A 24,217-nucleotide genomic window follows, 5' to 3' on the forward strand; every position below is an offset into this window, starting at 1 on the left:
TGTTTAAAAAGTGGCAAAGAGGCCAGTGTGGCTGCAGCAATGTAAGCAAGGAGGAGACCAGAAGGTAAAGGAGACCCCAAGAAATAAGAGAACTGGGGAGTGGATTGCATAGGGCCTCGATGACCATTGTGAAGATGTTGGCCTTTATTCTGAGTCACTCAGGAGCCACTGGAGAGCTATGAGCAAAGGAATGAATGATCAGTTATTTTTACTTTTATTTTTAGAGACAGGGTCTCACTGTGGTGCCCAGGTTAGAGTGCAGTAGCACGATCATGGCTCACTGCAACCTCGACCTCCCAGGCTCAAGCAGTCCTCCCGCTTCAGTCTTCTAAATAGCCGGAACTACAGGTGTGCTCCACCTTGCCTGGCTAATTTTTGACATTTTTGTAGAAACGGGGTCTTGCTATGTTGCCCAGGCTCATCTCAAATTTCTGGGCTCAAGCAATCCTCCCACCTCAGCCTCCCAAAGTGCTTGGATTACAGGTGCAAGCCACTACACCTGGCCTCATACCTCCTCATTTAAATGATGACTCTGAAAGCTATGTAGGGGCCAGAGATGGGGCAATAAACGTGGACACAGGGAGGCCCACGAAGCATCTAAAACAGGGGTTGGCAAACATTTTCTGGAAAGGGCCACATAGTAAATATTTTAGGCTTTGTGAACGATATGATCTCTGTCACAAATGCCCGGTACTGTTACTATAACACAAAATCAGCCATATTCAGTGTGTGAATGAATGGGCAGGGCTGCATCCAAATGAAACTTCATGGATGCTGAAATTGGGGTTTCATATAATTGTTCTGTGTCATGAAATATCATTTTTCTTTTGCTTTTTTCCCAACCATTGAAAAATGTAAAAGCCATTCTTAATGTATGGCTGTGCAACAAAAGGGCAGCAAGCTAGATTTTTCCCAGGGGCTAGAGGTTACTGATCCCTGCTCTATGAAGTAACCCAGGGGAGAACAGGGTGGAAACAGGGAACAACACTCAAGTGGGGAGAGGGTAGATTCTGGATCTATTTTATGGTATAGCCAATAGGTCGACAGTGGAGTGTAAGAGAGAGATGCCAAAGATGACTCCCAAGGTTTGGGGTCTGAGCAACCAGAAAGATAGATTAACATCCATCCAACTGGAGAAGGCAGCAGGAGGTACCAATATGGGGAGGTGTGGGAGAGGATGATAATAGCCATAATAGCTATTGATTGCTTATGTAATTGGGCATTTAAGATGTGCTCAGCTCTTTATGAACACTGTTTCATTTAATCCTTACATAAACATATTTTGTAAGTTTGACTCCATTGACATCTCAGCCCATTTCATAGATGTGAACACTGAGTCTTATAAGAGCAAAATATTTCTCTAAGATCTTCAGCTGGTAAGTTGCAGAAACAGGGGTTTCCCACTCAGGAGCCTGGACTCTGCCGTATTACGCAACCCACACTGCTTTGGACATCTTACTCGAAGCAAGAAACTTTCAAACAGAAAGCAGAAGCCTTCCCAGGCCCAAGTTTTGGTTTTGGCTTTAACTTCAGTATTGGTTCAGGAGTGTATGTTTCAACAAGCCCCTCCTCTTCCCCGTGCCGCAGTCTCCCTTGTCTTTTCAATGCGGCTCTGGGACCAGGACCTTCTCCAGGTTATTCTCTCATCTAACACACGCTGACATCATGATTACTCAGTTCCAAGCCAGGCAACCTGGGCAGGGAAGGTCCAACGGCCTTAGGAAAGAGTTAATTCTCTGTGAAATTACTGGGAATTATTTACATCTTTACATGGTGTTTTATATCTTTAAGTGCTTTCTGATTGCTTAGAAGCTAATCCCAGGTGGAGGCCAGAGGCCTAGGAGAAAGCCCTTGTCAAGTTGAAGCTGGAATCTGGAGGAGCTGAAGGAGTTGGCAGGCCTGACGCAGGCATCTGCTGGAAACGCAGTCTTCCCCACCCACCTCCCGCAGGCTCCCTCTCCCGAACCCCCAAAAACTGTTACCCAGTTACCTTACCACTGGCCTCCAGCCTCAGTAGCAACTAGGCAGGTGCCACATACCCCGTGTGTACCTGACCACATAAGGAGACAAGTGAACAGCAGCAAAATACCTCTTGCCCTTGGGAAGCATGCACTCTGGCTAGGGAATATGGGACTAACATATCCTAGAATCAGTTTCCAGGAGCTGCTATTGGTGGCCTAATGTAAAAAGTGGCCACGGAGCTATTCAGCATGTCATTCTTACTCTGGAGATACCCAGTGGTGGACGGCCACGTTTCTGCCAGCATGGGACTTTCTGCTAGTCTGTGCAATGGGTGGGCAAAAGACTCCAACTACATCTTTCTGGAAAGAGGACTTAAGCTCGGTTTTGAAGAGATTCCTTCATGGGCCAGCTCTTTCGCTGAGCTCCTTTGCTGAGCCAGCCAGGGTGCCCAGGTCTCTGCTCCGCTGGAGAGTTGGAGGTCAACAGGAGTGTGCCTGTCCTTAGGAAGGATAGAGGGAAATACATTTATTAAGTGCAGAAGTAATTCCAGTTTTTACCATTACTTTTTAAGGCCAAAATTGCAATTACTTTGCACCAACCCAGTAATTCATGGCCCTCCCCAAGAGAAACTGTAAAAGAAAACTGAAAATTGACTCAGCTAGCATTTGTAGATAAAACGTCAGCAACATTGGAGTATCTTTTGTGGGTCGAGGGGAGTGTGGCATGTAGGAAATAATAGGGAGGTTGAAAGGTCTTCAAGAATGGGATGTCCAGTCTCATCTATCTCCACACCTAGATATTATTATATTCTTTCCTGGTGCCTGTGAGCATGTCTTTAACTCTCCAGACCCTCAGTCTCTCATCTGTAAAATGGAGATGAGAATCTCTCCTCCGAATGGGCCATTTGGATGAGAGAATAAAATAACAAAAGTGAGTAATAGTAGTCGTTGCACCAATAGGAAGAGCTAACATTTATTGAGCACCTAGTACATGCCAGGAACTCTGCAATACTTCCCATGAGCTGTGTCATCAACTCTTCTCAGCCACCTTTTGAAGCAAGATTTTGTACCAGCCCTGTTATGCAGATGAAGAAACTGAGACATAGCATAGTAAATGATTTGCCAAAGTTACTTGCCCAGTTAGTAAGGGCCACAGCCAGTATAAGAACCCAAGCCTGATGTAAGAATACCGCAAAAGAAATCACCTGAGTTTTTAAAAATCTCTTTTGGATAAACTCCTCATGATCTGTATTGACAGCCATCATCCTGACAAATGACGCCTTTATCATCTGCTTTTGCTGCAAGAGTAAGTGTAGCCTTTTGGAGAAATCAGTCAAAGCTTCTTTTCGCTTCTCGGTGAATTTGGGGCAGACAGAAAACAACCTCCATCCAGCATATTGTGGATATTTGTCAGCTGTGTTAGCTTTGGTCCTCCAAGATGTAGTTGCCAAAAAGATATGAAACTTACAAGGACATTTTTAGTGGAAAGATATGTGAGGGAAAACTGGGGAGGAGCTGGAAAGGTTGGGAGAGCTGTCAGGCTACAAATAAGTCCACTCTTGAGTGAAAGGGAAAGAGAAGGGAAGCTGAATAGCAGAGTGCTAGGCTCCCATGTCATCTAAGGAAGCTTCCTCAAGATTGTCATGGGGTTCTCCAGCCCGAGTCGGCCATCAGAGCAGTCCCAGGTCTCCCACAAATGCACCTGTCTAAGACTTCCTGCAGCTGGGAGCCATAGTGAGAAACATGGTCTCCCTATGAATGCAGCCTTGGATTTCAGAGCAGCTGCCTGGCTTTCCCATGGTACAGGATCTACAAAATGCATTACCCTGACCGCTGCACCTGTCACTCCCTGCAGATGCCACATGTTTGAACACTCACAAGGAAACACAGAGAGCCAGAAGACAGTGAAATGAATGGGCTGTCATGTCCCCCAGCTACCACGGATTGGCTCAGTGAAGAGAGGCTGTGGTCACCTCTGCATGGTTTCCTGGTACAAACACAAATTTCCTTTCCTCTGGCTGCATTCCTAAAATTAATTAAATCTTGGCTCAAGAAGGCTTCTTCATGCCAGCAAGGTAGGCACCCAAGTAGGCCATGATTGGTCCCTTCTGACCATTTATCGAAGGGCAGCCTTCCAAAACTCAAGGCCAGATAAGTGATGGAGCAAGTGAGCCACACCCAACAACTTACCACCAGACCTCAATTTTTCCACATGAGAAATGGAATTTTTTGCAACCAAAACCACACAGGAATTAGTGTCTAACAGAAAGCACTCAGTCCCAGCATCCCTGCCTACCCGTTCCCAACCCCAAAGACTGGATCACTGTGCGCATTTCTTTTCTTTTTCTTTTTCCTTTTTTTTTTTTTCTTTGAGACGGAGTCTCGCTCTGTCACCCAAGCTGGAGTGCAATGGCGCAATCTTGGCTCTCACCGCAACCTCTGCCTCCTGGGTTCAAGTGATTCTCCTGCCTCAGCCTCCTGAGTAGCTGGGATTACAGGTGCCCACCACCACGCTCGCCTTGCACATTTCTTTTGTAGGATATATGGCCACTGCTGAAAGGCAGTTTGTGCAATTATTTGTTAAGAATCAAGTGGTGAAGATGTAGGCCTCTAGCGTGCTCCTGCCTGAGTTGGTATCCCAGCTGTGTCACTTAATCAGTCTGTGCCTCAGTGTCCTCTCCTGCCAAATGAGCATAATAGTAGCACCAGCCTTCTAGGGCTGTTGTGAAGATTAAATGGATTCACATAGATGAAGCCCAGGGATCTGATGGATACATTGTAAGATACATTAGAAGGAAACAGTAGCTGTTAGCTTTTTAAAATGGTTACTGTCTCCCATTTGGAGATGGGGCTACTGAAAGGGAAAGACAGAGAAGTCAAATAGGCAGCCCGTGATGAAATCTGCATAGGAATTCAGGTCTCTGTGGCTGGCATTTGACCTTCTCAAATTCTGGGTGGATCTTGGAGATGTGCATGTTCCCGTGTTCGTTTCTCATTGTACTCTTTTATGCTCAGGGCCTCTCCATTTTCAAACTACAGGATCTGATCTCAGGGCTCTGGATTACCCAGAGGAAGGACAGGCTGAATGGGCACCTCCTTCTCCATGGGAAGAAGCCATGGATGCCTCATCCTCTGGCCCAGCCTAGGATGGGAACCCTCCAGAACTGCCCCACTTAGAGCCCCCAGGGGCCCCAGGCTCCTCCCTGCTCACATCTTCCTGCTAAGTCTTGGTCAAACTTATCTCCTCTGCCCTGTATTTTAATTTTTCAAAGTCCAGGTTTTTTCTCTGTCTTTCTCTCATTATTTAAGGCTTGGTCTGACCTTTCCCCTTCCACTGTCTTCCTTTCACTCAGCTTCCTATCCAAATACAAGCTTTCCACACACCCACAGACTCTGTGTTCTCAAGTCTGGACTCCCACACTTGTTCAGCTCATAACCAGCACGAGTACACATCCCATATAGGTATCTACTCTGCACCAATAGGCATACTGCATGCACTGTGTGCACATCTCCATGATCACCCATGCTGGCAATGTGTGCTAAACCTGTGCATGCCTGCCGAGCACACCCACAGAGTGAACACACTTGGGCACACACATGCACATACATAAGAATGTCACTATAGTAGCTAACATTAATTGAATGTTTACTACATGCTAGGGACTTTTCTATGAAATACCTTCTCTAGTCCTCACCACAACTCATGAAAGAGGTAGGATAATCATCTCCATTTTACAGATGAGGAAACTGAGGCTCAGAAAGGTTAAGTAACTTGCCCAAGGTCACACAGCTAGAAAGTGACAGACGTGAGATATGAACTCAGACTCTCTAACACAGAGTCAGCAGATTATGGCCCAGGGTCCAAATATGACCAATCACCTGTTTTTGTAAATAAAACTTTATTAGAAAACAGCCCCAGTCCATTCATGTATATATTGTCTACCTCTGCTTATGCTACAAGGGCAGGGTTGAAGAATAGTGACAGAGACTAGATGGTTAACCAAGCCAAACGTATTTGCTATCTTGCACTTAATAGAAAAAGTCTGCTGAACCCTGGTCTAATTCCAGAGTCTTCCTCTTATCCACTGTACCTGATGGTAGTTTTCCTGGTAGAATACTGATACACAGTTTCCATTTGAACTAAACTTGCAGTTAAAAAGAGGGGTGGGGAGAGTTGTTCTAGCCCAGCCCTCTTTTGCTTTATAGATGAGAAGACTGAATGCAGAGAAGCTCAAGGTCAAAAGCAAGGTCAGCCTGTACTGAGTATGAGCACACACACATCCCATGTTCTATTTCTTGTGCTCAGTCTGCAAAGCTAGAACATGTTCCTAATTCCCACCCACTCTGGCTGAGTGCTCACATGGAATGCACGTGTGCACACGAGCTCACGTTTACATCTGAGTGTAGGTGCCCTGGCACATACCACCCCCCCACACACACAGTGGGCTCTGTAACATGCCCACACACTCAGCTTGCAGATAGACACCCTATCACGCTGCTCTGCACTGTGAAAAGCTATCCTGCCCACAGGCAACCGCTACAACGTACAGACAAGATGCCTCCTTCCTGTTCACTCAACAAGCACACACAATCGATGGGATAGAATGCTGGCATGTGTCCTCCCCCAGCAAAGCTTAGGGTGGTGCCAAGAGGCAGGGGCTGGTGATCGGGGCATCCAATTGGTAGCCCCACATCTGCCTCGGGTTTCTCAGGGCCCCCAGTCTTCCCATGTGTAAAATAAAAGGGGTCAGCCACCGCTTCACATGTTTTAGGTAAATTTATTTAAAGGTGAAATTCACAACATAGTTCTTACTGGAAAACCAGTATCACTTGTCAAAAAAGTAACTACAAAAAAAGCAGCAAGTCAAAAAAGTGACAAGACAATGCATAGAATGGGAGAAATTATTTGCAAATCATGTATCTGATGAGGGAATTGTATCAGAAGATGTAGAGATCTCTTACAACTAACTCAATAACACAAAGGACAAAGACCCCAATTTAAAAAATGGGCAGGCTGGGCGCGGTGGCTCAAGCCTGTAATCCCAGCACTTTGGGAGGCCAAGGCAGACAGATCATGAGGTCAGGAGATCGAGACCAAGCTGGCTAACACGGTGAAATCCCGTCTCTACTAAAAATACAAAAAAAATTAGCCGGGCGTGGTGGCGGGCAACTGTAGTCCCAGTTACTTGGGAAGCTGAGGCAGGAGAATGGCGTGAACCTGGGAGGTGGAGCTTGCAGTGAGCCGAGATCGCACCACTGCACTCCAGCCTGTGCAACAGAGTGAGACTCCGTCTCAAAAAAAAAAAAAAAAAAAAAGGCAAAGGACCTGAATAGATATCTTTCCTAAGAGATTATACAAATGGCCAATAATCACATGAAAAGATGCTCGGCCATTAGGAAAATGCAAACCAAAACCACAAGGGAAGAACATTTCATATCCATTAAGAGGGCTGTGATCAAAAAGACAAATAAAAAGTTTAGGGAGAATGTGGAAAAATTGGACACCTCCTCTACCACTGGTGAGAATGGAAAATGGTACAGCCACTATGGAAAACTGTCAGTTTCTCAAATGGTGATGACCCAGCAATTCCTCTCCTAGCATATACCCCAAGATAAATAAAAACATACATTCACACATGCAAATTAATTGTATACAAATGGTCATAGCAGCATTATTCATAATAGCAAAAAAAAGTAGAAAGCCACATGTCATTAGCTGAATAAACAGAATGTGGTTTATTCATGCAATGGGATATGATTTCACCATAAAATGGACTGAGGCATGGACACATGCCCCAACATGGATTAACCTTGAAAAAAATGACGCTAAGTGAAAGAAGCCTTGTATTACTCCATTCATGTGAAATGTCCAGAATGGGAAACCTACAGACACAGAAGGAAAGTAGATAGTGGATTAGTGCTTGCCCAGGGTTGGAGGAGATGGGGGCAGTGGGGGTGATGGCAGAGAGGCATGAGATTTCTTTTAAGGATGGTGAAAATATTCTAAAATTGATTGTGGTGATAGATGTACAGCTCTGTGAATATCCTAAAAACCACTGGATTATACACCTTATGCAGGTGAGTTGTATGCTATGTGAATTTCAATAAAGCTGTTAAAAAATAAATGTAATGAAAGCAAGTGCATTATTAAATTCTAGTTGGATACAGTTGCCCACTTAAGGTGTTTCACCTGTGGCTGTTCTCATTTTATTAAAAAGAAAGATTAGCAGCAATGGGGAAAATGTTAAAGACATACTCCAAGCTGGGGAAACTTTCTTTTTAGTCCAACCGGATAGATTGAAGGAAAGTTGAAAAGAGGATAATCTCTACGTGATACAGAGTATTTCATTCTGGTCCTCAGCTCATCAAATCCTATCTCAGGTAACCCGGTAGTACCTGCCCCATCTTTAGAATCATTGAAGATAGCTGTAGCCTCTTACCTTGGCTTTTCGCTCCTGCCCTTGTCCCCTTTCAGCCTGTTATTAGCAAGGCTGGCAGGGTGATTATGTTAAATATTAAGAAGCAATAGTTAGATCACACCCCTCCTTTGCTCAAAACCCTCCCATGGCTCCCATCTCACTCAGAGTAAAAGCCAAATTCTTACGATGGCCACAGGGCCCCATATGCTCTGGTCACCATGTCTCCCTAACTCTCTGACCTATACTTACCTTCTGTTCATCCTTCTGAGCCCATGGGCTTCCTCACTGCTCCTTAAACACACTCTCTACCTGACCACTCTGGGGCTTTGCAATGCCATTCCCTCTGCTCAGATGCTCTTCCCCCACGCAACGTGCATGGCTCACTTTCTCACTTCCTTTGAGTCTCTGTTCCAATGTCAACTTAGCAGGGAGGCCATGTCTGACCACCCTATTCTCTACTCCATTTCCAGCCTCACGCAGTTTTACCCCCTTCCCTGCTTTACTTTTCTGCCTAGTCCATATCACGAGCATATTATTTATGCATCTGTTGATGACTTCTTTCCACCAGGATGTCAGCTCCATGGGGTCGGGGACCTTGCCTGTTGTATTCACTTCTATCTCCTAGAACAGCGGCTGGCACAGAGTATGTGTTTTAAACATATACATTCAATGAATGAGTGAAAGGCTGAGTGACTGGAAAATCATAGACTAGGTGACACTTCAGTATCCCTCTAATCCTAATAGTCTATAATTTAATTCTTGGTAATGGAATGTGATTCAACAATTAGAGCTAAGAGTCTGGACACCCATCCTGTAGGGTCCCGTGATTTTTTCCAAATCGCTCATATGGTCTTCCCTATGAAGACCATATTCCTTTCAATTCCCCAATACGGGTGAACTCTTCCTGCCCAGACCCGTGGAAGATTGCTTAGATGACATTACATATGTTTTATTGAGCTCTCTGGGTGTCACATCCTCTGCACGCATCTCCCAAAGAAGACTAACAATATTAATAATAAAAAGCAACAGTAATACACCATGATTGAGCACTGACCACATGCCAGGTTCCATTGCAAGCACTTGGCATAATTTATTTAATTCACACAACACCAAAGGATAGGTAGTAGTATTCTCCCCACTTCATGGATGAGGAGACTGAGACACAGAGAGGGGGAAAGTAGTGCCCAAAGACACACAGTTGGTAGGAGGAGGAACCAGGATTTGAACTCTGGTTATCTGATTCCAGCGATCACATGTCTAACTTCTCATAACACTGGAAGGTGCTATTATTGCCCTAGGAGAAAACTGTAGCTAAAAAATAAATAACTGATTGGATATTTAAAGCCAGGTCTTTCCAACTCAAATGGTTGTAAGGAGAAGGAAGAGGAGGTGGAGAAGAGGAACGCTGTTCCTAGTGCTTAATGTGTCCCAGACCCTATTGTAGAGGCTTCAGGTGCATTGTTTTGTTTGAATTTCAGAGCAAGTCAATGCAGAGGAGAACACTGAGGCTCAGAGAAGTTCAGTAACTTGGCCAAGGTCACACTTCCCTATTTCCACTTTTGGACTAGTAGTCAAGCACTTATCCCCCAGAGCCTCCAAGAAAAAGCTGTTGGACCAAGATGCCCCAGTTGGACAAGGTCTTGGCCAAACATCCATCTCCAAAGGCCCGGGAGAAGAAGCTGGTGGGCAGAGCTGCCCCAATTCAATCCAGTTGAACTTCCATCTGCCTTTGCAAGGACTCAGGGCTCAAGGGCAAAACACTGGTAAGCTCCTGAAGCTGGGGCAAGGACAAAAGAGAGCTAATTAAGACTGAAAGCAAGACAAGAACCCCAAGCACTGCCTCCTTTTACTTTAGAGAGACCAGATAGTCTTACATTTCAGTCATTTATTTGCAGACATCTATAATGGCATCTTCAAGAGACCTGTGTGCACCTTGTCTGAGTTGAAGTACACATCCTGAAGAGGAGCCAGTTATGAAGGACCAAATGCACATATTAAAATTAAACATCACACGATTCTCAAAGTATTGGTTATTCATGCCCAGTGGTCTTACTTGCGCTGGGATCCACATTATTTCTGTGCACATTTGGAAGACACATTATCATGGCAAACTGCCAGGCTGAGACGAACTGTGGGTTCATCCAATCACCAAATGGTTCATTCATTTATCCCTGAGACAATTTCCTCAGAGAGGAAAAGGCACTTGCCTAAGGTCACACTGCTGGTAAGTGGCAAAGCCGAGGTGTAAACTCAGGCAACCTGTCTCTAAGCACCTCACATAGGCGGTGCTTCAGTCTGTTTGTGTGCACTCAGACACTTTCAATGAAATTTTGGCATGAAAAGGTACAGCAATTGCGAGGTGAGCTAAAGGTGGTTATTTTCCCTCTGCTGAAACACGAAGATTCATCACTGATTCTATGAGTTGGTCTTTGCTGCTCTTGGTAAGAATGACCTCTCAACCTGTGTAGGGAAGATGGACATCACTGAGTCACTGAGATCCTGGAAGATTCACTTTTTTAAGTGCATAAATGAAAGGCAGTTATTCAGATGATCAAGAACGCTTCACAAAAGGATTCTGTGCCGGTGTCTCTCAATAGCAAACTTCCTTCCTCTTGTCTTAGAAATTCATTCACTCATTCATTTAGCAAATGTTTATCAAGCCTCTAATGTATGTCTGGAACTCTTACAGGCACTTGTTCATAACTGTGAACAAGACAGATAAAATCCCTGCCCCCAAGGGGCTTATATCCTAATGAGGGAGACAGATAACATGGTAGGCTGAGAACTAGTGCCCCGAAAGATATCCACTTTTGAATACCTGGAACTTGTGAATGTTAAATATTTTTTACCATGTTTTACCCCACATGGTAAAATAGAAATAAAAATAAAAACATGTTTGCAAATGGGATGAAGTTGTAGGTGTTGAAATAGGAATGATCCTAAACACATTAATTATAAGAGGGAGGCTGGCCAGGTGCAGTGGCTCATGCCTGTAATCCCAGTACTTTAGGAGGCTGAGGGGGGTGGATCACTTAAGCCTGGGAGTTCGAGGCCAGCTTGGGCAACATGGTGAAACTCTGTCTCTATAGAAAATACAAAAATTAGCCAGGTGTGGTGGTACATACCTATAGTCCCAGCTACTTGGGAGGCTGAGGCAGGAGGATTACTTGAGCCCAGGAGGTTGAGGCTGCACAGTGAGCCATGATCATGCTGCTACACTCCAGCTTGGGAGACAGAGCAAGACCCTGTCTAAAAAAAAATAAAGGGGGAGGGGAAAGAAAAAAATAGGGAGGCAGAGGGAGATTTGACACACATTGAGGAGGAAGTGCTGTGAAGATGGAGCAGAGAGATTATAAGCCACCACTGCTAAGATTGGAGTAACGCTAACACAAGCTGAGGATACCAGGTATGATTATCAATTCCATTTTACAGATGAAGAAACTGAGTCTCAGAGAGGAAAAGGAACTTGCCTTTTAGGCAAAGTTACATCACACTTTTGGCAAGTGGCAAAGCTGAGATGTAAACCCAAGCAGCCTGTCTCTAAACACCACACACAGATAGTATCTCAGTCTGTTTGTCCCTCACCAATTAGAACCTTCCTCCAGGAGTTGAAAGAGACATGGAACTAATTCTCTCCTGGAGCCTCCCGAGGGAGTACGGCCCTGCCGACACCTTGACTTCAGCCCAGTGCTACCGATTTCAAACTTCCTACGCCCTGAACTAGGAGAGAATACATTCCTGCTATTTTAAGCCACCAAGTTTTTGGTAATTTGTTACAGCAGCCATTAAGTGAACAAATATAGATCATTTAAAAAATCCGATGCATAAACAGTACCGTGCCAGGTGCTGTGCAAATGGGACTGAATGCTCAACGGGACTTTTCAGAGGCATCCCCTGCATCCAGTGGGGCTCTTCCGTAATGGAAAGTCCAATGACCAGGAAAGGCTTCACTTCCTGGCTCCACTTTCCTTCTGCTGAAACACAAAGATTCATCGCTGATTCTATGAGTTGGCCTTTGCTGCTCTTGGTGTGCTCCCTGTAAGCACAATCCCAAGGCCCGATGGAGCCTTCTCCCTGCATCCTGTTTAAGCCCAGCGACTTCCCTCGCCAATTAGAGGCTTCCCCTTCAGCCGGTCTGGCTTTCCCCACACCTGCCGAGGGAAGCACGTGTCGGCCATTAGCCTCTCTTCGTGCCACCGCTTCGTGTCACTTCATTGTTCCCCAGTTGGCAACAGCTCTGCAGAAATGACCCCATTTGGAAATGTTTGTGAGAGTCTGAGCAAAAGATCTACACAGCCCTCTTCTGGGGAAACACGAGGGTTATCAGAACTACCTTTTCTCAAGTACCCATTTCATGCCAGAGCTCCATCTCCTCACTGCTCAAGATGTGGCCCGTACACCCCCCACATCAGCATCCACTGGGGGCTGAGGACCACACCTCTCATTCCCTGCCCAGACCTGCCAATTCTGACACTGCATTTTTAGTGTCTTTTATTTGTTTGGTTTGAGACAGGGTCTCACTCTGTCACTCAGGCTGGAGTGCAGTGGTGCAATCATGGCTCACTGGAGCTTTGACCTCCCAGGCCCAAGCAATCTTCCCATGTCAGCCTCCTATGTAGCTAGGACCACAGGCATGTGCCAACATGCCAGGCTATTTGAAGATGTATTTTAATAAGATTTCTGGGTGACTCATGTGCTAGTAAGAGTAGGAGCTTTCCCAAACTACCACTAGAGATAAGGCCAGAGACTGGGAGTCCTGGTTTCCATTATCAAAGTTACTGATAGTCCTGATTTGCCTGGCTGTACGGAGCTCAAAGCAACATTCCTAAGGCCCAGGATATCTCAGTTTTGCTTGTTTTCAGTGTCCTGGGTCACTGGGAGTCTTTGCTGTCCCCAGGATCCACTTCCCAATTTTCCAGTAACTTTCCTTACTCAGGGATCAAGTCAAGTCCATCCCTAATATGTGAGGTCTCAAGGTGTAGAGGCCATGAGGGTGCACCTTGCAGACCTCTAACTACAGGAGGTGAAGTTGACTGAGGACCCCAGCACTGAACTATGACATTCATCACTGTTTTTGCTCAGGAAGGGCTGCATTTCCCATGGCTGCCCCTAGCCAGTGACTGACAACAGCAGGGACACTAAGGCAGGTTTGTTCCTGATACACATGGGACTTTATGGATGGTGGACTTTGGCTTGAGGATCCGCCTTCCTCCCCCCATGGCTTTGCTGAACCTCCTTGGGCTGCACCATGGTCTAGAACACTTCCACCCTGCCTTCCTTCCCTCTCTCCTTTACTCTGGGTCAGACCTGCATGGCTCACCCAGCCTTCTGCAGCTGGCTCCCGCTTTATTTCCTCCCATAGATATTTCTCTTAATAAAATGCTTGCACATTTAGTCCTACCTTGGTATGGGATTCTTGGAGGACCCAGTTATATGCAGGGCAGGAGGACAAACTAAGTCCCACAAGGTCCCAAGGTTTCTCCCCACCTCTCCAAGCCCAAGGTGGGCAACCTCTGTTCATAAGATGCCCCTAGCATGCATCTCCCTTGACTCAGCCTTTATGTTCCTTGAAGGAAGCTGAGGCCAGGGGAACAGCTTTGAATTTAGATTTCTCAGGCTTCCAGAGTTTCCCGTGGGAACATGAAGTGTCAGGAAAGGAGCGCAGCTTCTTTCCACCCCAGTTCTCCATATCCCCAGGACTCAAGTGCACTCAAGGGGTCTCCTGGTTTCTACATGCAAACTGCACCCATATCCCACCACCCCCTTAACAACTGTCCCTCGGGTCTAGGACCAGAAGCCTCAGAATCTGCTGGGAGGACAGATGCAGAGAGGTCTATGCAGAGCCTGGAATAAGGCCTGGAACTATTGAAGTATGGAATTCAGGGATTCCACTACCCAGAGCAAAGTCTTCCCTTAGGCCCCATGGACTTCCCATCCTGTGGGAAGGGACATAGCCCAAAGAAGCCAGAGTGGAGTCCCCCAAGACTAGGTCTAACAATTCATTGTATTCAGCTGTTCCCCACCCTTAGTCCCTGAAGCCAGCATGGGCCCCACCCCAGCTCCCGGGGCAGACATATCACCTAGATATTAGCCACAGTGATTGGTTCTTGGATGGCCAGCTGGCCTAATGAGCCTCACAAAAGCTCTCAGTGAGAAAGCTAGGAGAGAAGCATGTGTTCCACGTGCTGACCTTGGGCTTGGGGAGGTAGAGATTCCCAGAGCACTGCTGCCATCTTTTCCCCTTAGAAGATGGCCTGTAGCTCCCAGAGGCAGCTGTAGGGAGTCCAGGAATGAAGCCAACACAGCAGAAGGGAGAGCCAACAGAGGGGGAAAAAGAAACAGAAGCAATTGCAGCCAGTACCAATCTGAACCCTCAGCTTCCTTCAGTTACACAGGTTCATCCACCACTCAAAACAGAATAAACCCAAAGACATATATACGGCCTCTACCTTGAACTCCAGTCGTATTAAGAACAAGAGTAAGCAGCTTCATGCAAACTCTGTTCTCACTCCTAAAAAACCCAAAAGCTCACCAAAGAAGAGATATATTTGCCAACTAAGCCCATGAAGAGATGCTCACCATTATTAATCATTAGGGAATTCGAATTAAAACCATAATGAAATAGCACTACTTATCCACCAGAAAGGATAAAATTTTAAACCAGAAAAAGAAAATGAAAGAAACTGGCAATATGAATACTGGCAACGATGTGAAACAACTAGAACTTTCATACACTGAAAGTAAGAATGCAAAATGGTACAGCCTTTTGGAAACACAGTTTGGCAGTTTCTTTTGTAGCAAACATACTCTTACTAGGTTACGCAGTAATGCTATTCCAAGGTATTAACCCAAAAGAAATGAGACATACATCTACAAGAAGACTTATATGTGAATGTTCACAACAGCATCCTTCATAATCACCAAAAACTGAAAATAGCCTAAATGTCTCTCAATAGGTAAATAAATAGACCAAATATGGAACAACCATACTGATATGATTTGGATCTGTGTCCCCACCCAAATCTCATGTTCAAATGTAATCCCCAGTGTTGGAGGTGAAGCCTGATGGGAGATGATTGGATTGTGGGGGTGGATTTCCTCCTTGGTACTGTCATCAAGACAGTGAGTAAGTTCTTGAGAGATCTGGTTGTTTAAAGGCTTATAGCACCTCCCCCCTTGCTCTCTTCCTCCTGTTCCGGCCATGTAAAGTGCTGGCTTACTCTTTGCCTTCTGCCATGACTGTAAGTTTCCTGAGGCCTCCCCAGAAGCCAAGCAGATACCACCATGCTTCCTGTACAGCCTGTGGAACTGTGAACCATTTAAACTTATTTCCTTTATAAATTATCCAGTCTCAAGTATTTATCTATGGCAATGCAAGAACTGACTACCACAGTGAAATATTACTTGGCAATCAAAAGGAGCAAACTACTGTATATACAACATGGGTGAATCTCAAAAGCACTATGCACAATGAAAAAGATCAGACACAGGAAGCTACACATGGAATGAATCCCTTAAACGACATTCTGGACAAGTCAAAACTATAGGGACAGAAATCAGATCAGTGGCTGGCAGGGGTTGGGGTGAGGGAAGAAGAAAGAAGAAACCTTTCGGAGTGATTGAGGGGTTCTATAGCTTGGTTGTGGTGGTGGTTACATGCCCATAAATATTCGTGAGGAATCATTGAACTGTACATTGAAAAAGGGCATATTGTATTTCACTGAATGTAAATTATATGTCAACAAACATGACTTCATATATATATTGATATGTTTGGATATTTGTCCCCTCCAAATCTCATGTTGAAATATAATCCTCAACGTTGGAAGTGGGGCCTGATGGGAGGTGTTTGGATCATGGGGGTGGATCCTTCATGAAAGGCCTAATGACATCTCTTTGGTGATGAGTGAGTTCACGCAAGATCTGGTTGTTTAAAAGTGTATGCACCTCCCTCTCTTTCTTGCTTCCATGCTCAGTGTGTGACATGCTGGCTCCCTGTCACCCTCTACCATGATTGCAAGCTTCCTGAGGCCTTCACCAGAAGCTGAGCAGATGTTGCCGTCATGCTTCTCATTCAGCCTACACAACCGTGAGCCAATTAAACCTCCTCTCCTTGTAAATTACCCAGCCTCAGGTATTTCTTAATAGAAATGGAAGAACAGTCTAACACATACACCAAGTGAATACCAGTGCTTATCATGTGTTCCAAATCCTTTACCTGAATTAGCTCTTCTAACCCTCCTAACAACCCTACAAGGTGTGAGCTATTATTATTACCATTTTATAGATGAGAAAACAAACATAGAGAGAAGGAGTTACCTCCCAAACATCACCCAGCTAGCAAGTGGTAGGCTTGGGACTCAAACCCAAAAAGTGTGATGCAGAGCCCACGCCCATCCCCACTGTACCACAGTTTGCAAATGGGGGCACGGAGGCCAAATCATTTGCTACATTCACCAACGAGGTCAGAGAAGGGAGAATGGGAGCAAATAGGGTTTAGAAAAAGAAAAACCTTGTTCCAGGCCCAAACATGCTGATTTTCCCACAGTTGCTGCTCCAATTCTTCTGGCTAATTCTTCAATGCCAGCCAACTCCCTCTGGGCCCCTAGCTCGAAAGCCCAGCAACATTCTGCGAGAGAAAATGACTGCTTCCTAAAAGCACCCAGTGGATTTCCCTGACACATCTTGTCGGCACTCAGAATGCCCACGACAGCTTCTCCTGAAATATTTTCCAGGTGAGCTCTCTGACTGCCCCAGACTCTCAGACTTGCCTCTGATTACTCCTGTTCCCTCACGACTGGAATCGCCTGTTGACAAGACCTCTCACTCCTTCCAAGCCCAGATCTGACCTTCCCCAATTTCTTAGATCAAATGCAGAAGCAGGTGCTTAAGGAGGGTGACTGGATGGTGTTAAAAGCTGATTTCTCCTCCTCTTAACATGCGAGTTGGAAGGTGGTGACCAGAGGGGAAACATTTAGAGGCAATGTTCCTCCAGGTGCCATTTCCGCACAGTGGGCCTGGAGCAAAGGCTGCTCCAACAGCAGGAAGAAAACCCACTGGGGCTGCCCGCTGGGGCTCTGGGCCTGACACAGGGGCACATTGGATAGATATTGCCAGGTCTGGAACTTTGTAAGGGGTTGCAAACATCTGTGCTGCAATGTTCTTCCCAGCTCAACCAGAAAGATGTACCAGATTTCACACAAAGGCTCCCCTAGGAAGTAGTTGAAATGCAGTTTCCACAGACCCTTCAAAGTGGCAGAGTAAGAACATCTGCCAAAACAGGAAAAATGTTTAACAACTTGACAAGGAATTTTTAAAAATCTGCCCCAGGGTTTGTCTACTGTAAATCTGTTAAAGCAGGGTTTTAGCCCAGGGATAGGAAGGTGTTGGGAATCTTGGTTCTAATTCCATTTTGAACTTGCCTATTCTCAAACCTCTTTGTCATTCCTCTGTTCTACTTTCTTCTGACTATCAGAGCAAACTGGTTGCCTGTTGAGGGCGACCTGTGACTGACTGGTTGTGACTGTTGTAGGTTAAGAGGGATTCTGAGTCATATATGGACTCAGTGAGAAAGAGTGTTGTGATTGATTAGTGATGTCTGCCAGGACTGAGGCAATAGGGAATGATAACGGGCAAGCCACCTACTTCCCATCTCTATTATACACAAAAAGGAAATGGTAAAAGGAGGAAGACATCAGAAAAAAAGTAACAAAAATAAATGCAATTTAGTTTACTAAAAACCACCAGATAGCTTTTAGAACCTGTTTCTGACAAGCATAGCCCCAGCTACTGACTCCAGTGCCACCCCAGAGAGTCCACTAAACACTCAACACCTGCAAAGCATGAAGCATGTGGTCTTCTTCTGAGAAGAACACAGTTCCTTCTGCATAATGATGTCATTATTGTATTCTGTGATCCCACTACCCTGGCCACAGTCGATTGGTTAAAACAGTTGGAAACTTTAGGCCACAGGCACCTGTTTGGGTAAATAAAGTTTTATTGGAACACAGCAACACTCATTGGTTTGTGTATTATCTATGGTTACTTTTGTGCTACAACAGTGGAACTGAGTCACTGTGACAGAGACTGCATGGCCTGCAAAGCTGAAAATTTTTATTCTCTGGCCCTTTTCATTAAAGTTTGCTGACCCTTGGATTAAAGAGTTGCCATTCAATGTAAATGTAATTGAAAAGAGGGGTTCATAATAAAAGTCAGCCATCTATAAGTTATCTTGAGGATAGTCACTGTCGTGCCATATTGGCTGATGACAAATTATTTCCGTCATCAGATTCTCTCTCTTTCCCTCTCTCTCTGAGGGAGATACAAGGTGAATCAAGGTTACTAGAACTACTGCTGGATCCAGAATGGAAGTGAAACACTGGTCTTGTTTCCCATGAGTCTTGCTCTATAGCCTAGTCTTGGAAACACTGTTATTCCCTATGCTTTCATACTTGCCTGCATTTTTATAAAATAAACTCTCATGACCTAAGGGTAGGAGAGTTAGGGGATTTCACTTCTCATGCCACTTCTGGTAGTGCCTGTCTAGTACAGTGTCTGCAAACATGAAGCCTGGACAGGAAAGAGTACCATGATGGATTAGTGATGTCTGCCATGGGTCATGGAAGGAGAGGAGAGATAGTAATGTGTGATGTGTATTTAACAGCTAGGGCTTAAGTTAATCTTTGGTGCCTTCTCTTTGCAATGTAAGAGTCTATCTTCTATATCCACCTTATTACCACCTTCTCTCATCTTCCTTGGAAGTTAGATTTAAAATATATAATTCTGTTTGTGAATATGCACCCTTGTGCCATTTTCTCCAGAGAGTTTCATATGTAATCTTTATTTCCTCAGTCAAACAACAAACGTCTCCTCAAACATGCTTAATTTCTCTTATTTTAAAAGACTCCTGGCCAGGCATGGTGGCACACACCTGTAATCCCAGCACTTTGGGAGGCCAAAGTGGGCAGATCACCTGAGATAAGGAGTTTGAGGCCAGCCTGGCCAACATGGCAAAAACCCGTCACTACGAATAATACAAAAAATTAGTTGGGCCTGGTGGCACATGCCTGTAGTCCCAGCTACCTGGGAGGCTGAGGGAGGAGAAACACTTGAGCCCTGGAGGTAGAAGTTGCAGTGAGCTGAGATCGCGCCACTGCACTCCAGCCTCGGCAACCGAGCAAGATTCCATCTGAAAAAAAAAAAGACTCCAGCAGCAGGTGCCAAGCTCAGCACATAATACTCATTTAATGAATCCATGACGCTTCTAATTTGGGGATTGAAGGTGCCAGCTTTCCTCTTTGAGCTCTGATTCTCCATTTATTCACATCAACTTTGAGGAAGACATACTCTCTAGTTCATCTAAAAGTTTTCCTTAACAACTCAATCCCCTTTATTCTTGTGCAGTGCCATGGATATCCTATGCCCCACAAGTCCAGCTGGCTTGGCTGGTATCCACCTGGCCGCAGAGTCACTGTGTGTCCGGGTGCAGTGACTATCCACGAGAAGTTGGACTTGCCCTTTGTTTCCAAGTTCTAATCCTGACCCCTGCCTGCTTCCTTCTTGGCTTCTTTCCACCTCTAAGCTTACCTCACTCTCCAAGGCCTCCACCCACCCATTCTGTGACCTTTCTCTCTAAAATATGGCCTACAGAGTCTCTATATAACAAAGGCTCCTTTGGCTGGTGACAATCATTCCAAGCCTTCCCAGGACTTTCCAGCCTCCAGATCCGAAGAAGGTTATGTTAACTTAAACACCCACAGGTCTCTAACTCATGTCCCTTACCTGTGGAATTGCAGAATCATTTCCTACTCACCTGCCCTTACCTTCCCTAGTTACTGCTTAGATTGGCTAGGGGTAGCCCTCATTTAGTAAGTTTATTCATGATCTTCTTGGTGCATGCTTTGTTTTTTTTGTTGTTATTGTTGTTTTGTTTTGTTTTGTTTTTGAGTCAGAGTCTTGCTCTGTCATCCAGGCTGGAGTGCAGGGCCATGATCTCAGCTCACTGCAACCTCCGCCTCCCGGGTTCAAGCGATTCTTGTACCTCAGCCCTGCAAGTAGCTGACACTACAGGCACCTGCCATCTCACCTGGCTAATTTTCGTATTTTTTGTAGAGATGGGGTTTCACCATGTTGGCCATGCTGGTCTCAAACTCCTGACCTCAAGTGATTTGCCCACCTCAGCCTCCCAAAGTGCTAGGATTACAGGTGTGAGCCACTGCACCCAGCCATGGTGCATGCCTTTTGTCACCCAGGGCCCTAAAACAGAACTGCCTGGACCCTAGTCTTATACAAATCTCCATGACAAAAACTGCTTCTCATTTCCCCTCAACTCTCCTTCTACACAGAAGAAATGCAGTCGGCTCTCAGGAAGGCAGTCTAGAGCATGGTTAAGAGGACGACGTTGCACTAGACAGGTGGATTTAAATTCAGATTTCCACTCTTTCCTGGCCACTCAGATGCTAACTAAACTCCCTATGCCTCAGTTTCCACACGTGTAAAGTGGACTATTGATACGGTAATCATTAACTTATAGAATTGTGTAGGTATATTCATTCTCTAGGGTTATTCCAAGAAATGACCACACACTGGATAGCTTAAAATAATCGAAATCCATTCTCTCATTGTTCTGGAGGCCAGAAGTGGGAAATTGAAGTGTCCACAGGGCTCGTTTCTTCTGAAGGCTGGGAGGGAGGATCTGTTCCCTGCTCCTGTCTTACCTTCTGGTGGCTGACAGTGGTGACAGTAGTCCTTGGAACTCCTTGGTTTATAGACACATTACCCCAAACTCTGCCTCCATTGTCTTTTTTTTTTTTTTCCTGCTCCAGTCAATGAAAGGGACACTTTATTGATCCCCAGGGCCATGAGGCCCTGTGGGGAAGGAAGAGCCTTATTTGACCTTCTTCTTGGGGCACAGGTTGTTGGCGTGGCCGCATTTCTTCTTGCAGCAGTTGACAGCATGGGGGTGAGCACAGCACTGGCACAGATCATCTTGTCACATTTGTATTTCTGGGCAAGCCAATGGAGGGAAGGCTTAATAATGCCACCTCGCAGGCGCAGCACCAGGTGCAGGATGGACTCTTTCTGGATGTTCTAGTCTGAGAGACTGTGGCCATCCTCCAGCTGTTTGCCCACAAATATCAGACACTGCTGGTCAGGCAGGATGCCCTCCTTGTCTTGGATTTTAGCTTTGACATTCTCAATGGTGTCACTGGGCCCCACCTCAAGGGTGATGGTCTTGCCCGTGAGGGTGTTCATAAAGATCTGCATCTCTGAGTCTGCAGCTCGGCCGCCTCACTGAAGAGAAAGAGCACCTCCATTTTCACATCACCTTCCTCCACGTGTATCTCTCCTCTGCGTGCCTCTTACAAGGACTCTTGTCCCTTAGGGCCTACCCTGATAGTGTGTTCTCATCTTTGAGATTCTTAATTATATCTACAAGACCTTTCTTTCTTAAAAAATTTTATTTATTTTTAATTTATTTTTTATTTCCATATTTTAATTTATTTTTATTTTCCATAAAAAAATTCCATATTTTTTATTTCCAGTCCATTGGGAACAGGTGGTGTTTGGTTACATGAGTAGGTTCTTTAGTGGTGATTTGTGAGATTTTGGTGCACGCATCACCCGAGCAGAAAAACTAAACCCAATTTGTAGCCTTTTATCCCTCACCACCTTCCCACCCTTTCCCCTGAATCCCCACAGTCCACTGTGTCATTCTTATGCCTTTGCATCCTTGTAGCTTAGCTTCCACTCATCAGTGAGAATATGATTAGGTTACTCCAGGTTACTAAGAACGCCATTAAGTCATTCCTTTCTATGGTGGTATTCTATCATATATATATAACAGTTTCTTTACCCACTCATTGACTGATGAGCATTAGAGCTGGTTCCACATTTTTACAATTGTGAATTGTGCTGCTATAAACATGTGTGTGCAAGTATCTTTTTCATATGATGACTTCTTTTCCTCTGAGTAGATACCCAGTAGTGGGATTGCTGGATCAAAGGGTAGTTCTACTTTTAGTTCTTTAAGGAATTGCCATACTGTTTTCCATAGCTCTTGTATTAGTTTACATTCCCGCCAGCAGTGTAGAAGTATTCCCTTTCCACTGCATCCACAGCAACATCTATTAATTTTGATTTTTTGTGTATCTGCAAGACCCTTCTTACAAATAATGTCACATTCACAGATTGTAGATGTTAGGATGTAGACATATCATTTTGGGGAGCACAGTTCAACCCACGACAGTAGGATTATAAGAGATGGTGCATATACTATGCTTAGCACCATGCCTGGCACATAGCAAATAGTTTTGTTCTTATCATTCTTTAAAGGGCCAGAGCTAGGCTCTAGATTTAAAAACAAATATCTCTGATCTTCTCCATTTCCCATCTCTCTCTCTCTCTCTCTCTCTCTCTCTCTCTCTCTCTCTCTCTCTGTCTGCTTAGTTTGAAATCTGCCAGAAGTTGAGCCTGAAACAAGGACTTGGATACAAGTAGTTTTATTGGTGGTGGGGGTAACATGGGGGGGGAGGGTCGGAGTGGGGAGGTCAAGGTGACCTCGGGACTCAGGTGCAAGGGAATGGACAGAGTGAGCCAAGGAAGAAGGAAAAGCCAATATGGGGCTATTTTTTTGTTTGTTTTTTGTTTTTTGACAGAGTCTCACCCCGTCACCAAGCTGGAGTGCAGTGGCACAATCTCAGCTCGCTGCCACCTCTGCCTCCCTGGTTCAAGCGATTCTCCTGTCTCGGCCTCCCAAGTAGCTGGGACTACAGGCATGCTCCACCACACCTTGCTAATTTTTGTATTTTTAGTAGAGATGGGGTTTCACCATGTTGGCCAGGAAGGTCTCGATCTCTTGACCTCATGATCCACCCGCCTCAGCCTCCCAAAGTGCTGGGATTACAGGTGTGAGCCACCACACCCGGCTGAGGCTACTTTGTATATGAAGCAGCTGTGTAGACAATGGGATATAAATACCACCGGAAGCTGTGAGAAGTGTACGGAATACATCCCAGAAATGTCCCGTTGATGGATCAAGGTGAGGCATTTAGACCCTAACTCCACCTGCTACTGGTTGAGGGTCACCCCCAGTGACTCCTGCTCATGGCCTCGGCAGCTTCCTACAGCTTCACAGAGGCCATGGTGCGCACTTGGATAGCATACTGTCGATTTGAGTCTGAGCTTGCAGGAACCTCTGCCCGGCAGCTGCAGCTGCATTCAGAGGTGAGCAGGTATGATAAGGAACACCTTAAATCAGCTTAAGGGGGTATGATAAGGAACACCTTAAATCTCCTTAACTCCTCACTAGAAGCCAATGCATAGATATCTTCCATGATAGGCTTATTTTTTTCATGTTGTCACAGGTTGAATTGCATCCCCTAAAAAGATACATTGAAGTCTTAACTCCCATGCCAGTGCATGTGATTGTATTTGGAAATAGGGTCTTTGCAGATGGAGTCAAGTTAAGATGAGGTCCTTAGGGTGGTGCCTGCTCCAATATGATGGGGGTGCCTTAATAAGAGGAAGAGAAATGGCAGAGGCTGCCATGCACAGGGGAAAAATGTGAAGACACACAGGACAAGGTCCACATGATGATGGAGGCAGAGATTGGACTGACGCATCTACAAGCTAAGGAATGCCAAAGATTGCCAGCAACCAGGAGATGCTAAGAGAAAGACATGGAGCACATTCTCTCCTAGAGCCTTCAGAGAGAACATGGCCCCGCTAACACCTTGATTTGTAACTTCTAGCCTTCAGAACTGCAAGAGTATCCATTTCTCTTGTTTTAAGTCACCCAGTCTGTGGTGCTTGGCTATGGTAGTCCTAGGAAATGAA

At 45.3% G+C, this 24,217-nt stretch overlaps 1 long non-coding RNA gene and 1 pseudogene across 1 annotated transcript in view; both read right to left on the reverse strand.

Moving 5' to 3' along the window:
* Positions 1–10,207: 10,207 nt before the first annotated feature.
* LOC129525644 (uncharacterized) overlaps positions 10,208–24,217 on the reverse strand; it is a 59,514-nt gene continuing 45,504 nt past the window's right edge. Inside the window, exons 5-6 of the long non-coding RNA XR_010129270.1 lie at positions 11,506–11,629; positions 10,208–10,840 (exon numbers count right to left, since the gene is read on the reverse strand). This is a non-coding gene — a long non-coding RNA (uncharacterized lncRNA). The remainder of the gene's footprint in view (positions 10,841–11,505; positions 11,630–24,217) is intronic.
* LOC101140231 (ubiquitin-like) lies at positions 21,267–21,673 on the reverse strand (annotated as a pseudogene).

Source organism: Gorilla gorilla, chromosome 10, assembly GCF_029281585.2.
Source record: "Gorilla gorilla gorilla isolate KB3781 chromosome 10, NHGRI_mGorGor1-v2.1_pri, whole genome shotgun sequence".
Classification (NCBI taxonomy): domain Eukaryota; kingdom Metazoa; phylum Chordata; class Mammalia; order Primates; family Hominidae; genus Gorilla; species Gorilla gorilla.